Below are 16378 nucleotides of genomic sequence, written 5' to 3' on the forward strand. Positions count from 1 at the left end.
CTTCTTTCTAAGTTACTCTTGTTTTTTCTTACATAACCTCTCTCACTTCTGATCCTCATCTAAGCACCTCTTCTATTTCTACCCACCCCCAAGTCTCATTTCTCGCTCAACCTGCTGTAGCTTAGCTTTTGCAATGTAAATTTTTTAATAATTTAACAAGCATTCTAGGTGATAATTATCAACCCGGGAACTGTGAACTGTAATGTAAGATGAAATATTAGGCTAAGTGTGCTAGGATACCTAAGGAGAATTTCCAAAGTTATTTTGCAATATTAGAATCTGAAAATATGGAGTATAGAGGCCTAAATCTTGTTACACAAAATGAAATGACAGCAGTTTGACAATAGAGGACAATATTTGTATTTTTATATGGCATTCATATTTAAATGGTTAGGAATTTAAAGTCATATAGACAAACATTGCTTTTAAAAGGTGCGGAAATATTCTGTGTCTCATTAAGTGCATTTGAAATGATTATTATAATCTAGAAAGTGCTGCTGAAACTACATTTTCATTCGTCTGTTTATTAAATGTAATTCCCGTGATTTGCTTTAGGACATATATGGAATGCAAGATTTCATTGTATCCTATTAAAATAAAAGAGGCAAGATAAAATAAGCACATCTATCATCTATTTATAGGGCAGAACTGATGGTAAAACATTTAGAGATTGTGTTTATGTAAGCTTTGTATGTGTGTATGTACATATGCATGCCCACACGTACACATGTGCACGCAGGAGTCCATTTTTCTCGTATTCTATTTCTGCTTAAATTAGGACATTCATTCTGAAGTGTCTAACTCAAGAAATATTATCATTACGGTCTCTCCAAATATGCAACACCTGAAGCGACAGTGCCAGTAATATTATGAAAACATTTTTCATCTAAAGGTTTACAATACACATATCCACACAGGGAAGATTCTTTTTATGAGAGGTTTGCCTCGGTCAAGCCTGAACTCCCAGCAAGTTGAGGCCTACAGGTCCTGTCATTCTTTTCTAATAAAATATTGATAAGACTCTACTTTTGTAGAATCTATGAGGTGATTTAGTGTGTTTTATGACAGCACGGTAATAATTTTGTAAAAGTACACATGTAAAATCACTTTCACATAAAATATTTGCTGCAGAGAATTTGGGTTCTTGGCTTGCTAAGCCTTGGCATGCCCGCCTCTGAGGTTTGGGTCAGATAAGCATCTCTTTAGCCTCTACATGAAGGTGCTTGTCTAACTCAGCATGACTTTTCCGAGTTAAGTCAGTGGGTTATTTCTCTCATTTTTTTTGAGAGAACTGAAACTTGTAAATTCACCTGAAGTAGACCTTATGTAGCTAACACAGCCGTCCATACAGAACAAAGCCATCTACAATAGTCATTTTCTACATGCAAACACAAACATTCTGTAGAGGACAGACTCCTGATAATAAAAATTATACCCATAAAGATATATGTACATGTTTAAATCAGCTATAGAAACTAATATTTGAGCCCAATTAAAATATAACATAGTATATATTTTTTATTCCTAAATTTAGATGCATTTAAAATAATTACAATCTTTAGTTTCATGACTTTTATTATAAGGAAAAAGGGGAAAATGAGGGTGAAGAATTCTTCAAATTTCACAAATATCAAATGTACATTTTTTCTAATTAATAGCAAACAATAAATGTGACATTGTTGTGAAATCTAAATATACTTGAATGTAAAAAATACATGAGTACTAGGGTGTATTCACTAAACTCTGAAATTCATTCATTTGTAGTTGTTCTTATAGATAAAGATTTTTGATCTGTTTCCCTTTATGGGTACCCAGGCTGAATTTTGACTAGAGCCAAGAATTTCCAAGTTAAAAGAATAAGATTAAACATGAAAAACAACAACAACAACAACCCACAACAACAACAACCCACGACTACAAATGGGGAGTTTATAATTTTAATGATTGATTTTATTGATTTATTGATTTTATGGATCTGGTAATAAAGTCTATAATACACTAGATGCCATACTACAATATATTTATCATTGTTGAAACCTGTTTTTAAAGAAGGTTGAAACTTGGTCCATTATGATATAGAGTCACATATTGATTAATCTATTTGCATATTCAATAAAATGTTTTGAATTGAAATAGCTTCCAAATGAATATATGGTATCCATATATTTGGATATTACAAATTGAATTCCACAATGTGTTTTAAATTAAACATTAAAATTTCACTTCATTGCTATAAATAATAAACAAGTCAGTACACAAATGTTCAGATTAAAACATTTAGAAGATACCTATATGGACAAATAAAAGTACAGAATTAAAATTTTTTATTACTTTTACCTTTGTATCTGTAAAGAAAAAATATAAGGAGGCAAAATCTAGTGGTTGTTTTACTTCTTTGAATCCAGGTACTCCTTTCACTGGATATAATTAGCCTTGTTATTGACTGTTTAAGGTATTACCTGTTGGAAAGATAAGTAGCTGGAAACTCATATCTGTGAGTCATATTTTCCTCTAATCTGGTAAAGTGTAACTGCCTCCCAGGCTGGATTCTAAGTGATCTGTTAGCAGTAGGAGACTCCAGGAAAAAGGCACATTTTTTCTAAGCAGCCCATGATGACTTGGAAATCATACAGAGAGCCTTTCCCACAAGCCAAAACTAGTGCCTGGGTATGGGACCTGTTTCTTGCCTCTCTTACCTTGGGGTCAGCCCTGGGGTTGGCCTTACAGATTTTTATCACACTAGCTGAGAAAGATGGAAGTCAGGTGAGAAGATCTGAAGTGCTATTCCCAAATCAATAAAGAAGCCTCAAGCTGTCCTTGCTGTTTGCCTTCCCACAGGTTTCCTCCTGATCCTGTTTAGCTTTCCTTCTTGAAGGTAATCTCCAAGCAGACATATAAAGAGGGAAAGGGATCCTTAGTGATACACAACAGAATACATGCCTTTAATTCTTCAGCTAAAAAACAGGGTGGATTAATACTACAGTGGAGATGGAGATCCTTAACTTTCCCCTCAAGATAGAAGTGTGAATAGTATTTGCCAGAAGAGACCCTTACTTTTTGGGTGTGCTTGAATGCAAGTCAGATCCTCTTAGCCAAAGAGAAGGCTATTTGAGAAGCAGCACAGAATCCCTAAAGCTCCCCGCCTCCCTCAGATATGATGATATCGTCAACTAAATTTTTAATGAATTGAAATAACAGTGTAAAAAATAATAGCATAGATCATCAGGTACATGAGTTTTCTTTAAGATACTTAGAGAAAAAGAAGTCTCATCAAAGACATCATCAAAGATGCCCTTATTTTTATCAAGAAGAAAGTTAAGAAAACTCATCAAAACAGATAATATGAAAAATAACATGTTTTTATATTTTAAGCATTTAATATTACAAAGTTCTCACCTGTAATCCTGTTAGGAAGAACTGGCTGATGTTATAATCTCATATTTAAAGAAGAGTTAAGCAAAGATATAAGAAGGAGCCTTGATAACCAAAACCCTTAGCCATGTGTGAACAGTGACTAAAGTTTTTATAGGCTTTCTCAATCTTTTTTCTGTAGTCATGTGTAATTCTCTGTGATTGAATTTTCTCATCTGTGAAATGGGAGATTAAATGGTGCTTATTTTAAAAGTGTGTTGGGGAGAGTGGACAGAATAAGTAATCTGAACTTTACATCAGGGTTGTTTGCTAATATTTTGTAAAGTAAAAAGTATTTCTCTTTTCTGTTCATCAGTTTATTAAGTTCTTTAGATTCCACGTATAAGCGAGATCATGTGATGTCAGAATAGATTCAATGACATGGAAGCATAGACGAGACTGACAAATGTCAGAGGGATGGAGGAGGGCGGGTGGGTGGAGGGGGAGAGAGTAACCAAAGAATTTATATGCAGATATACACAACCCAAGGACATGGACAATGGTGGGAGAGGGACTGGGGAGGGGGAAGGGATGGGGTGGAACGGGTCATTGGGGTGAAAAAAGGACATCTGTAATATTTTAAACAAATAAAATTAAAAAAAAAAGTATTTCTCTTTTTTTTCAAAACTGTATTAAGAAAACTAGTGGTAAAATAGGCACACATTCAGAAGTAGTGGTCCAGAGCACAGTTCTGAACTGGATAGCCTGGAAAGAGGCTGGCTGTCGTAATCACATTGGCAGTTGGGGGCGAGGGGATGGGCACAATGGTCCAACCATTCTTCATCACCCTAATCCTAGTGAGCTACTATTGTCTATAGGTAAGAAGGTTTGGAAAAAACAAGTCTTGGAGGTGGACTGTAATAAATAGTAAGTGTTTGGTGTATGTGTAAATTTCATTATGTATTTGCATTTATATAGAGAGATATATAACACACTTTCTTTCAGTGTAAGAGTCTTTTAAATAAAAGATTGAGTACAAATGAATTCTTAATTCATAGTATTCCTAAAATGCACATGTAATAAATGCTTATTGTGTGCAGCACATTTCTTATCAAATATCAAGTCATTTGAAATTCTATATTCAGTAGCATTAATATGGACTGTTGAAAAGGGAATCATAATGTTTTGTGGCCTTGAGTAATTTTTGGTGTAGTTCAGGACATAAAAGTTAAACATATTCTTCAATTAAAAACAATGAAAGCCTATAGGCTTAAATTGCAAAATGTGTGACTCTGACAGATGTGATTCAGGCATTCAGACAAGATGAGACCATTGTGTGCTATAGGTCCAGGGGCTTTGTGCAAGAAGTCAGACTGGCGGGTCCTTTGGAGCCTTGAGCCAACAGGGTATTCCAATTGGAGTGCATCAAAGCGATACCACCCATTATTTTGCCAATGTATGTGCTAGAAAAAAAAACAATCTTTAATCATTTTTTTTTTTGGATTTGAAGATCTAGTCTTGTTTGCACTTTTTCCGGCCATAGAATCATTGCCCTGGTTACCTAGAAGTTCACATCTGTACCATATTGTTTTACATTTGAGTTCAGTGATATGTATGTGTGTGTATACATGCACATTTATGTATGTGTACATAGGTAGACATAATTTTCAGTATATTATCATATATAAAATAAGCACAGTAAATGACAGTAGCTGTAACTTGTGTTAAAGTGGTCCAGTTATAATGAGAGTGGGCAAAACTATTATTTTTAATAAATTAGAGTTTTAGTGATCTTACGTGTGGTTTTTAAGAAGCTTATTTTTGTAATCTTAGGTTAGCTTTTTTGTTGTTTGTTCTTTAATATATCAGTCTTTTCCTTTAAAATGTGACTCTGAATTTTTGAGAACCCCAAAATGTGTAGATTTATTAGAAAAATGATTTGAGGAATAGCCTTCAGAGTTTTATGGTAGACAGTAGTACAAAATTACAGGAATGAAATCAATACATCTGGGTGATATCTTTCTGTGTCCAACATATGATTAGGATTGTGATGTTTATTTATAATAATACTAATACATAACAGGCTAGCCTATAACTTATAAAAATGTGTAAAATCCATTAAATATAGAATAATGTTTTAAAAATAGTTTTTATTTGAGCTCCTATCTAAAGTACTTAAGCACTATATTCTAAGTAGTTTATTTTACTTAATAAATTTTCTTTTGAATTTAATATTTTAAGCATACTTTATATTAAGTTTGTACACAAAATATAAATTTATACATATTGAGCAAAAATAATTGAAAGCCTTATAATAACTGAGAATAGTAACAGATGAAGACTCTTATGCATGCCTCATTAAAACAGTAAATTTCTCTATTTTAATTTTTTTTATTGTACCTGTGCCATTACTTCTATCCAGTCAGATTTATAAACCAAAAACTCAGAATGACACAGTAACTTTTTGGTTAGACTTACTGGTACTTAGGATTGCTTGTTTGTTTTTCAGATTTCCAGTCATTGCCAGGAAAATATTTTTAAATCTAATCCTTTTTAGGAAAGTTCATCTGTAAATTGCCTATATTTGTTCCTGTTCCTGCCATTTGTCTCTTGTCTAAGTGCTAATATTTGCAAGGAGTTTTCTTGCGTATTTGCCATCATAAGCTTATTAAAACCCCTGTGTTGGCATCTACTTAAGAGAAGTTGCAGCTGCTACTACAAACTGAGCTGTTAGTAGGAAGGAGTACAGGGGATTATGGCCTTTTCTTTCCCACATTGGTTTTCTTTGCATACACTATACACAAAAAAGCTCCTGCTTGTGAATAATCTTTCTGTTTACCTATAGGATTTTCCCTTCACATTTACTTTTAGTATTTTAAATTACTCAGCATTCAGAGTTTTTTGATATCTTTTTACCTTTACCGTTTCCTTTGTATAGTTTCTTTAATGAAACGTTCAACAGTTTTAAAAAGCATAGCTTTTTTTGTCATACAACTAGAGCAAGATATAATATACAAATCAGCTGCATTAAGTTGAATTAAGCTTTGGAATACTGTATGAATATGTGCTGGTGAGAAAGTCACTTAGTTACCCTTAGGAAATGGCTCTGTAGTAAAAGGGTTTATTTTCATGGTGTTTATGCATCAACTGCATAGAGATTGAACATTCTTTTGAAGCTCTCATTCCACATTTTTTTTTTTTTAATAAATTTGAATTAATAAGCCTTGTGGAAACAACTTTGTAATACCAGTTTATGTATAGGTGAAGAGGACAAAAGCCATGTAAATACAACAGGGATAGCCCCTTCTTCAGGAGGATTATCAAGAAGGGTTAATTTCCCAGATACAGAGCACTTGAGAGGAAACTATCTTAGAAGTAGAAGATAATATGTCCTGTGCTCATCTTTTCATTTTGTTTACTTAAAAATTTACCCTAATAAAAGCATACAGGAATGGGCATATTTGGTGAAATTTGTAACTCAAGCTAATAACACTTGAGGTTGTAGCAGTGAGCTAGGACCCCAGTGCAGCAGTCCAGCTCCACCTCGCATACCCTTAACTCAGTAGGCAGTGGATGAACACAGGGTGCCCCCAAAACTGTATACACTGCTGAAAGCTGAGAGCTCAATTGATGTTTCTTTTCAGATTAAACCCCATTAGAATGAATAATTATTCAAAGTGTGTATATATTTTTTGGGACATCCTATATTTGTTGACTGCATTATTTGGTCAGAGTTCTGAAATCTAGTTCTATTTATAATATGTTCTGTACAGGATTTACTAAAAGTTTCAGCTTAATGTGCATACTAAATATTTTATTCTTCACTAAAAGATAAAATTTGTGGGTAAAGAAATATTTTTATAATTATAATTTAACTCCTTTATAGAACTTTTATTATATTGTGCTTTTTATACTATACTGTTTCAGTGTATTTTTATGGAGGGCGTAAATATAAAGTAATAAGGAGACCACAGTTGTTGACTGTCTTCTCCATTACACTTAACTCTTCAGTAACAAGTACAGAAGTGATGATGATTTCAGAGCATTCCATGAGCCTGAATCCAAAGATGATTACACAGAAGAACTAGGGTCAAATTAGATGTATTGTCAGCTATCTGAACCACCTACATGGCTCCGAGAACCACTGCCCATTAAAAACTACGTGTCCTGCTGCTACTAGTCCCCATCAGGGCACTGCTTCCCTTTGCCATAAAAGGGAGCAGCCCCGTTATCAGTCCATACCTGCAGTTTGTGGGGTTCATGTTTGTTACTACTTTTTTGTTCTGTCTGTTCATGATGTCTTAATCTAGTTATAACTTTTCTCCTTGGAGTGGTGATAATTAAGCTTTCTTCACAGTACTGCTATGAGATAGTTCTTTTGAGTGTCTAAAAGTTTCTAGCTCACAATAGGTGTTCAAAAGTTGGTAACTGCTTTTGTCATTTGCACTTAAAAACTATTATGGTAAACAAATCCTTGTGGAAATATGGGAATGCCATCAAATTATCTGCTATGTTCTGTTGTATATACATTTCTTGATACTAAATCTTTAAAATTTTCTCCAGAAAAGATAACAGTATTTTTAGCAAATGTAAAGAATTCTTAGTTGTTCTAAATTACCCATGTTAGATACATTTCCCCCCCCCAAAAATATTTAAAGACATTTATGGAGTTACATTTGAAGTATATGAAATATTATCATTATTTTATGTAAAAATCATGCTATACCTATTATATTACTTTATATATCTACTATGCATATATAATTTATATATATATATATATATATATATATATATATATATATATATGTATGTTTCAGTTCACTCTGAAATTGAAGTTAGTCTTTCAGGATGCACTTCTTTTTTAATCCCAGATTGCTAAATTGGTTAGTGTTTTATTCTGATGTTATGTTACCAAAAATGGCTCTGTAGACCATCTGCTCATGGAGTGAGGAACTCATTGTCTGCTTTGCTTAAAATGGGCAAGTTATTTTGGGAGAAACTGTTCTTACTGTTCTTACCCATGGTTTCATAGATAAAATGGTTCATAGATAGTTTCTTTGGGCCGGATTTATACTCTGAAATTGTATGCTATTGTGTGAAAACTATGAGAGTGCATTTGGATATATAATTTTCTGGTTTGAGCACCCATACCTTTCATCAGATTCTCAAAACTTTCTCAAGCCATTGGTTTAAGGATAAAAAAATAGATCTTGCTTTTAAATACTTGGTTCAAAAGTTTAACATCCTTGAGAAATTCTGAAGTCTTGTTTTATAATTGGGACAATTATAAAGGGACACTGGATTATAGACATTGCAAATCATGTCGAGGTTTGTTTTTGTCTCAAAAACTTCCTACATTATTATATTCTTCTGTCTAGGTCATCCTACTGGTATGTTCTTTATCATAACAATGCTACTGCAGTATTCTACCATCCATAATATTTTTAATCAGTTCTAAACATTACTTTTCATACCTCTCATTTGGCACATAAAAATTAAAGCATACGGCTAACTAAAATAAGTTTGTGAGCTCCACACAGATAGTGCCCCGGCCAGGAATCAGTTTTTTTTTCTTATCAGCATTACATTGAAATTACGTTATTTGAAGACCTGCTGTATTTGACTTTTGATTTCACAAAGATGATGTAAAGTAATTTCAAACAGGAATTTAATATAATTTAATTTCATAGAAACATTCGATGACATGGCAATAGGTGGCTGGTATCATTGCATATAATGTGAGGGATTTTGGTCACATCTTTTCAGAAAGCAACAGTAGACCAGGAGACAACCCACATGTCATCCTTTTTACCTGCTAGGTTTCCTTTGTAATATGTTTGCAGGTGAAATGTGAGCTTTATTCCTAGGCGGTATAGTCAGTCGAATATTTATTGTCTATTATGGGTTATGTTTTGGGGATACAGTAGTAAAAAGCAAACAGTGAGGACAAAATAAAAACCTCAGCAGAATGCATGGTCTTTTAGAGTTTGCTAATTAAATGACATGCAGGTATTTTAAAGACTAAATAATCAAGGAAATAAATGAATGTATGTGTGAGGCTTTCATTCATTGTGAAGGATAAACAGCTTTTACTTTTAGTACAGTTTTAATATATATATTTATTGATTTTAGAGAGAGGAAGGGAAAGGGAGAGAGAGAGAAACATCAATGATGAGAGTCATTGATCGGCTGCCTCCTGCACGCCCCCCCTTTGCCAGGGATCAAAGCCGCAACTTGGGCATGTGCCCTGACCGGGAATCGAACCATGACCTGCTGGATCATGGGCTTAGGTCGATGCCCAACCATGAGCCACTTTGACCAGACTAGTACAGTTTTATTTTTCATACCAGTTAACCCTAATCATTGAGTGCATTTGAAAAGATCTCTTATCTTATCTAAATTATATGGAATTTATCATTTGTAAGGAGTACCAAATTCTAGAAGAATGTTTACAACCAGAAGTAGAATTAATGTCAATCCCATTGTTCCAAGCAGTGAAATGGAACCAGACTCCTGCAAATCAGTAGTAACTGGTAAAATGCCTGCTGCTTAAATGCTAGTATTAGAAACACCTCACAAATAGCCCATTAAAGAGCAGTTAAACAGAAAAAGTTATTAGGATTGTTGTTTTTGTAGTACTTACAAAACAGCAAACCTGCTGTTGTTTTAACCCATCTTGAAATAAAGTATTCTAAATGTAATAGATGTTACCAAATTCATGAAAACAAAGAAAACGTTCTATTCAGTGTGCTAAGTTGCATAAGGATGCTAAGAGGAACATGTGCACTTAAGCGATCACACAGATCCAGGTTGAAAGACGTCCTGGGGTCATGCGATGTAGTGTGAAGAAAATAGGATTTAGATGCAAAGGATTTGATTGAAGATTAACGTTGTCATTTGTCATTAGGGAAATCATATGTTCAAATTTTCTGGGGACTGTCATGGTTTATATCTGTTGTCCTGACACAATAAGAGCACATACTTTCACTCTTATAAGTGTGTTGGTTTGGACAAGAAATTTTATGGTCAACTTACTATGACAGCCAACTCACAATTATAAAGTCTGCATAATCCATTGGGTTTTTAGGATTGTTGTAATAACCTGAAAAACATGTGTAAGAAAGTGTTTTGTAGTCTGAAAATCATTACAAGAACTTTAGAGAGGTATATAAATAGTAGTGTATTCACTTGAGCAGGGTGATTAAGGTGACTGACTAACAGGGAGTAGTTTATTTTAACCAGTCCTTATTGAACAATTGCTGTTACTCTTATTTAGGGAGTTGTATGCCCTGTCTTCCTAAAGTAGTTGTATGCCCCATTTGTTCCACTGAATTCAAGTCGTTGAACATGACTACCAGGAATATTGGAACCTAGACTTCATTTGTGATAAGAGATAAATTCCATTTAATTACAATTTCAATGGGTTTCCTAAGCTAAGTGAGAAAAATGGAACCAATTATTTCATAATTCATCAACATCCAATTCACTTTTGAATGTTCTTAGCTTTGCTTTTTTTTATCATTTTCAAGAGGTACTTGTATATCCTCCTGTTAGCTTTGGAAAATCATAATAATTGTATTATTTTCATAAGCCATTGTTAGTAATCACAAGTTGTAATGCTTATTCCTATGAATTTGATCTTACGTATGCAATTTCTCAAAGAAAAACAGTTTCATGCAATGCTACTCCTGAACCCCATTTTATTTCAGATGATCTAGTTAATCTCTGTAGAAAGGCTTCCCCATGGCCCTTTTAATCTCTTCCTGGATAGCTGTTAGAGGATTTGTATTAATTCAAAATAAACTTAAACAAAACAAGTTTTTACCAATAGCACATGAACGTCCAACAACTTCAAGGTCTCTTTATCAGTAGGAAGAAGAAATGAATTCTCCTTATATTCGAGAAGCCATTAACTGAACACCAGGAGGACTACAAAAACTTGGCAAGCAAGCAGCAGCTCACCATATGGAACTTTTAAAAATATAGATTCTGAGACAAGATGTTTGGGGATAATAATTACCACTTTATGGGGTTGTTAAAAACATTAACTAGATAATGTATATGAAAGCATTTAGCCAGTAACCTACAATTTTTAGTATATAGTCAATATATATTTGTTGAAATCTGGGAAGAATGAAGAGTCAAGGGAATAGATCCCACAAAATAATGCTCTTTCTTTTATTTTTTTCTATGCCAGCCAAGACCCTCTCCCTTAAAAATTGGTATCAATGACCATGAATAAAAGTTTATTTGACTAAGATAATCATTTTTACAAGCTTTATGTGTCATTTCAATCATTCAAAATTTTTTTTACTTCCAAAATCTGAAATTGAAGATTCTGAACCACCTAGATTAGGATTTGAGGTCAGCAAAAGACTCAATTTTACTATCTCCATCTACTGGCAGGGAGGAACTATACCCAAGCATCTGGACTGGCATAGAAAAGAGGAGAAAGAACATTTAAAAGGTAAGCAAAACATATATTTTTATTTACTCTGAATTTTTAAACTTTTTCTTATCATACACTCTAATGTAATTGCACATAATTAAGGTTGATATCATGAGCCATATTATAGATGAAAATTTGTTCAGGTGGCCTAATACTTTTATCTGATTCTTCAACATGGACAAATGTAAACTCAGATGCCTTCCTTGCACAGTGGGAGTCTTTTCTATCCTCATACTTTTAAATTTCTACTTAATTATTCCAACACTTCAGTGCTGTTTTCATTTTCCTAATAATCTTCAGTCTGCAGTGTACTTACTGAGACGTCTCTAGTCTCATTTCTGTTCTCTCTGATATGTTAAGACAATGTCCCTGGTATAAAGAGAGTAGAATTATGTTTCTTATAGTGTAATTATTCTGGTATTTCTTAGCTTGTTTGTCCATTCTTCATTTATAAGTATTTTCTTTTGGCATATAGTAATGAGCAAAAGTCTCTTGTTAATTAATGAGTAAGGTCTTAATTAATGAGTAAAGTCTTAAAGCATATTTATATCAGGGGCTTCTTTTTTTTAATTAATTTATTTTTTTATTTTGCTTCCCACCACAAATCTTTTGTTTTGGTTGACTTTTGACAAGGATATAACATTGCAAGTAAATTTTGAAGTATGATAACTGCTACAAAATAAGTGTTTGGAAGGTTTGTGGTGTTGTGTAGAAATCACTGTAAATTTTAATCAGATAGTTTAAATTATTAGTATAGTGGTTTTAAGGCTTATGATATGTGTATTTTTCTTTCAAAAGCTCTACCTCAACTTGAGAACGGGGGTAGCTGCCATTTCTCGGGATAATTAGTATTATTATACTTACTGCAATTAAGTTTAACTTATAAACTTAATTTATACTTTTTTCCTGTTAGTTTTCTCCTGCCCCTTTTCACCCCTTGGTCATTTGTTTCCTTGTATGTTTGTTCCATTTTGGGAGGTAATATTCTATTTCTTTCAGAGGAGAAATGGGTGTATTTGTAGGAACCATAGGTGGAGAGTTTTCAACATCAAAATTGGATTTCAGGAGCAAGAGTTTTCAAGGAAACGCCCTGTTCACTCAGGTCTACTCACTTACTGGGAGGCCACAAATGCAGTTGGTCCATTTGCTGGCTGGGGGATTACACTCATATAAACAGTGCAAATACCATAAAGAAGGATTCTCAAATCTTGTGGCTTCCGACAATGTCCAGTCTGACAAATGTATCCTCAAAGTTTTCATTGAGATCAGAGATAGCGAAGTAGGTGCTTTCAAATAATGTTGAAGCAACTGGTGATAATGACGCGTTAGACAATAATATCTCCTCACAAATGAAGCTTCTGGTGGACCTTGTGAAGTCCAGTTCAGTCCCTATTTTGAATAAAATGATCTGTCTTCTTGAATCTTTCCCATCCTATGTTTCAGCTTCTCTTTTCAAACCTCTTCAAGCTAGCTGTTGCTGAAGAATTCTGCTAATGGATGTATTCAAACCAATTCCAGAATAAAGGATACTTACTGTCTTCATGTTGATGGGTACTTACTCTTTCATAATAGACCAGTTAGATGGCAAAACAATGTAAGCGGAGATGAAATAGCTTGGCATGATGAAGTATTCTCATTATTATTAATATATTTGTTTAGAGAAATAAAATTTCAAACAACCTATTTTCCCACTAAAATAGTGTTTTTTTAGTGCTCTGTGGCTTTCATTTCTTTTAGAAGCCTCATAGTGATATTTTATTCATATTTTAACATCTTGTTAAGATTGACTAGAGTTACTGAGGGCAGAGTGTGGGAGGAAAGGTGGTGTTTGCTCGCAGGGCAGGATGGTTTGAACATTCCTGAGCATATTTATATTTAATCCAGCCTGTAAGGGCGACCGTGTCCCAGGATAATTGTGCTTCATTTGGTCCTGATAACATTATGTGGATTTGCTACTGAAACCAAAGATTTTACTATGAGTATGACTTATAAATCTCAGATATTGCCTATGGAAATGCAGATACTTTATTACTTATTTGCAGTATTTAATAACATTTAAAACATAAGGTTGGAGGACATAACTTGTATAGACTTAACCAAATAATTTATTTTTTCTATTTTTGAGTATTCATAAAAAAATCAAAGGCTTATTATACATAAATTCACCTTTGAACATAAAGTGCCAAATGCAAGTAGGAAGCAGTAAAGTCATTTTTCAGCACTTATGATTACTGAATATATTGAAACTGAAATAAATATATTCCTATTTTATTGTATCTTAGGAATTATTTATTTTGCCTATTTCAAAGGTTAACCTAAAAGAAAAATTTAAACATAGTTTAAATATTCATTGAAGGCATAAAATAGTGGTCTTATTTGTACTTTATCTGAAATAGTATGTTTGTATTGATTACCTGAATTTTAAACATCTTTCCATTAAAATGTCAGTACTGTATCTGGACATTATGTGCTCACAAAGAAATAGGTAACTACTTTCCATATTTGAAATTGCTGATAAATTCCAACCTGAGTGTTGTAAGCTATATGTCCTGTGCAGATAAAAATTGCCAGATGTTGTTACTAAAACAGATGAGATTCTTTACTGAACATATTTTCTATTAAATAAGCATATTTGTTTCTTAAAGATCATATACCATGAATTTGTACTTGATGATATTAGCCAGTTTTTGTCTTAATATTTCATACAAATGTATTTTGCTACTTAAAATATTTCAGAACTCCTAATGTTTTGAGTAAACTTTCTACATTTAATAACAGTTTTAACAAGAGAGCTGAATAAATATTGAAAAAATGGAATCAATAGTGAATCTTTAAAGTGAATGTTTCTTTTGTAATGTGAATTACTCCTAATTTATCTCTATTCTACATTCTGGTTTTGGTCTCTTTGTGGTACCTAAAGTAGTGCACAGTTTAACACAGAAGAAGAAATAATAGCATTGCCTAAACATGTTTCACTGTAGTAGTGTGTGTAATTGTATGTATGTACAATTATATTCATTACTAATTGATGTGTGATAAAGGCTTTAAGAAGATTCTGTGTTTATAAACTTGGTTATTTATCCTGGGGCATAATAGGTAAGATTATTGCTAATTTGTCTTTCATAATTGAGCCTCCACTTAAAATGTGATATTCCATTGTATAAACTGAAAATAGGTTATTTTTACCACTACCTTAAGACCAAAATTCCATGCAGTCAAATCTTTACTATTTCTGTATCTCATGCCTCAATACTAGAAGAATTTGATAGATCTTATTTCTGTATTCTCTTATGATGCCAATTTTGATATTTTAGAGCATGAAAAGGGAACAGTAATAATAATTACACCAGGATAACAGGCAAAATCAAGGGTACCCCTGGAAAACCCAAACATGTTCACTATGTAAATGATTTTGGTAGTATGTATTAAAAAATCAACTCTAATTGGCTTAAATATAGTAAAAGTGATTTATTTAGTCATGTACCTGAGAAGCCCAGAGATGGAATGAATTATTGTGCAGTTTGATCTAGGATGTAGCTTCTTTTTTCTATATTCTTATGTATCCGCCTACTTCTATGCATTGACTTTTGCCTCAGAGTGGATTCTATTATGATGGCTTAATAGCTACAGTTGTTCTCGACCTTACTTCTGCATCCAAAATGTTCTAATTCCCAACTCTTGGTGGCGAAAGCCATTGGATTCACTCCAATTGGCCTAGTAGAGCCATCCATGTAGTGAGGAAAATGGACTTATATTGTTCCCAGGCATAGTTCTGCGTAGAGTCACTCCTGCTTTTCTTTACTCAGTGGCTGTTTCACAGTGGTGATGAAAGATGCTGGGAAGATGCTCATTACATTAACTTTCTTTCATGGTAGATTTGCTATTGAACTTCCTTAACACTGGCCCCCTGTCTTCCCATTGCTCATCAATAGGGGCTAGTGGCTGAATTCTTGTACTTCTCAGTGGATACAAAACAAACAACAACAACAAAACAACCCTTTACCCTGTCTTTAGGATTAGGGTAAAGGAAATGGTAAAATTTTTACTTTTACAAAGTTGCCCTTTTTTCTCCTTCTTTAATCAACCTGTAGAAGGAAATCAGAAATTTCAAATCACTGCCTCCAAAGCACTGCTTCTTGCTTAATCAATTCGATCTTAATGAAACTGGAATCCTTATGTATATGACCAATATTGCATAGCAATCTCCTATTCATTGACTTCAGAAAAACTTGATACCTGATAATAAATTTTCTCTCCCATTGTATTTATTTATTTTATTTATTTATTTTTTAAAAATATATCTTTACTGATTTCAGAGAGAGGAAAGAAGAGGGATAGAAACATCAATGATGAGAGAGTCACTGATCGAGCCCGCAACCCGGGCATGTGCCCTGGCCAGGAATCGAACCCCGATCGCCTGGATCCTAGGTCAACGCTCAACTGCTGAGCCACGCCCGACCCGGCTCTCCCATTGTATTTAAATTAGACAGAATATGGTGGACAAAGTTTCTCCTTCTGTACATACTGATTTATAATTATTAACTTGGTTAATTTATTCAGTTATTATTTTATTGA

General features: G+C 33.4%; 1 protein-coding gene across 5 annotated transcripts in view; it reads left to right on the top strand.

The window, feature by feature from the left end:
* The window catches only part of PDGFC (platelet derived growth factor C), a 162511-nt gene that overhangs the window by 63823 nt on the left and 82310 nt on the right, over positions 1-16378 (top strand). For 2 of the 5 annotated variants that reach the window (XM_081134463.1, XM_081134462.1), the window contains exon 2: positions 11761-11821. The exons of the other annotated variants lie outside the window; for them this stretch is intronic. The gene's annotated coding sequence lies outside the window, so the exon portion shown is untranslated. The remainder of the gene's footprint in view (positions 1-11760; positions 11822-16378) is intronic. 5 annotated transcript variants of the gene reach the window in all.

This window comes from Miniopterus schreibersii (genome assembly GCF_964146895.1).
Source record: "Miniopterus schreibersii genome assembly, chromosome: 4".
NCBI classification, from domain to species: Eukaryota; Metazoa; Chordata; class Mammalia; order Chiroptera; family Miniopteridae; genus Miniopterus; species Miniopterus schreibersii.